Consider the following 2,593-nt stretch of genomic DNA (forward strand, 5'->3'; position numbering starts at 1 on the left):
GGCTGGTTGCAAATAGTAGTGTTTTAACAGTGTTATTTGTGTTACTGTGTGTTAAATGTGCTGTGAAGTTGCACAATTATATGTAAATTTACATGTGTTTTGTGTTCCCTCTCCATTTTATGTGTTTTGTTCATATTTTATGTGGTAACCAGCTTGTGGTAGGTCAGATCTTGGAGTGGGCTTCCCCTCTATTTCCATTATTTTTACCTTTGTTCTTTGCTGAGTTCAATGCTAGCAGTATTATAGTATATGAGGTAAATCAGAGGTGTGATTATTGCAGAATTGGAAATGCTGCTGCTGCTGTAACAGCAGCTCTGTAATGCATATAGACTCTTAAATTTTTTTTTATTAAGAGTTAATTTGTTAAACTTTACTGATTGTTTTTATGGTATTTTGCAGTAAATGTATGTTTTTTAAATCTCTAAAAAAAGAAAGATTATCCTAATGTATATAAAAACATGAAGTATTATGAGACTATTTTTATATGGTATATTACTGGCAACCCAGCTGCCAGTTTTTTACCGTAAAAACAGCAGTTTTTTTTTTTTTACAGTGTATATGTAGCACTGAAATCCTGAGACCTTTCAAATTTAATCACATTTTATGGTCATGTTGCTTTTTAGGTTCTAGATGATAAAAAAACGTAAACTTTAAGATATTTATTTCCTACTTGGTACTCCACTGTACAAGTGGAAAAGGAAAATTACCCTTTTGTCAGTAATTTTAAAACTTGCTGCTGCCTCTTCTCAAAGCCCATTTGAGGTACACGTGACTTGATATTTGAAGGGTTATATAAACACTGCATGCTATGTCTTTTTGGTTGTGTTGTTGACCTCTGACCTTATGTGGCTACCATGCACAGTTCACATTGTTCTAAAAATAAAAAATACTCAAATTCCATTACCGGTTTGTCCAGTAAAAAGTAAATGTTTTAATACCACATTGTTTTAACTTCTGACCATATGAATGATTCAGTTCATACACTTTGAGACCATCACATTTGGCACAAAGCTAAATTCAGTAAATTTCTATATAAAGCACAAGTCTGTGTCTTAATTATAGGTGACATGTGAAAGTTTTAATTACTTGTGTGATATATATTTTTTGTTAAAAATGTTTGATGCCTTTAAGAAAGAGGACTAAAGCTATATGATGTCAAGTAAATAATGAATTCCATTGGACAGATCATTAAAAAAAAAAAAAAAAAAAAAAAAAAAAAAAAAAAAAAAACACTTCCATATAGTGTCAGCTTAGTTTCAAAGATATTGCTGGAGAGTAGCAGAAGTAAGCTGATTAAAATGAAGTATAGAATGCTAATCTGCTATGTAACTAAAATGCATAACAACAGTGAATGTTTCAGTTAATTGTGTCTCCTATGGTTACAACAATGGTACCAAAAGATTATCTTGGTCAGACAAAATTAAGTTAGGAACTATTTCTGAAAACAGATGTACGTTGTTCTGAAATTTCTATAATAGGGTGTTGACTTTTTTTGGAATTGTTGTATTTTTTGTTTTTTAATGCTAGAGCTCATGAGAAGTGAGTTACAATGGCAATGGTTACAGTCAACCAAGGTCAAACCACAAAGTCTTAAACAGCAACTCGATACAGACTGAAATATCGAAGTCAAGGTGCCTGGTGTTTCCATGAAGTCTTAAAGAGCAACTTGGTCCTCAAAACTCAACTTGGTCCTCAAAACTCAATGAAACACTGTGAATATTTAATTAATGTATACATTTGGTTAATGAACTGCAATCTAAGAAGGATTTAATTCTTATTGCTTAAGAATTTCCTTACATTCTGTATTTCGCATTTAATGAGAAAACAATTCCTATATGCCAAGATTAGTGTTTTTCACAGCAATGTAAAGCCGGTTAATGCAAGGTGTTAATTAAAATATGAAACACTTTATTTAACTAGATCACAGTTTATTAGTATTGATAAAATATTGCAGAAACTGTAATTTCACACATTTTGACACTAATTTCACATGCATGCTCCGAATAGCAGGCATTTACTTTAAATCATCATGTAAAGAGTTAATAATACCCACAGAACAGTTTGTAGATAAAAGGCAGTGGAGCTGGTATTCCACTGTGGGCAAATTCCCCATGCCACAAGTTAACTACAATTTGTCCACACTTGAAAATATAGGCCACAATCTAATGTGTGATGTGCATCTGAAAGATAATTTCTTAGGGTTTCAGAATTTGTATTCATGGGTTAGAACAATCATTAAGGAATTGGTTTAAACAGATGCCTGCTACTTCCTTCTTCAGGGCTTTCTGAATGCTGAAAACTTCATAAAACTGAAAACAATCTGCCTTTGAAAGATTGGAAGGGGAACACACACATTTTAGAAAATAAGAAAGCTTTACTAAAAGCCCCAAACAATATTTAAAATAGAAGAGATTTTACATCCATGCAAATATTTAATATAAATTAATATCTGATTTTCCAAATTATTATTATTATTTTTGCTCAGAATTGTTCGGTGATTATCACTCTGCATTGCTTAAATGAGGACAGGAAAATATATTGAAAAAAAAGTGTTGCAATTTGATTAGCTTGCCAAGAAAGTCAAACAAACCTT

The sequence above is a fragment of the Polyodon spathula genome, chromosome 1 (genome assembly GCF_017654505.1).
Source record: "Polyodon spathula isolate WHYD16114869_AA chromosome 1, ASM1765450v1, whole genome shotgun sequence".
Taxonomy (NCBI): domain Eukaryota; kingdom Metazoa; phylum Chordata; class Actinopteri; order Acipenseriformes; family Polyodontidae; genus Polyodon; species Polyodon spathula.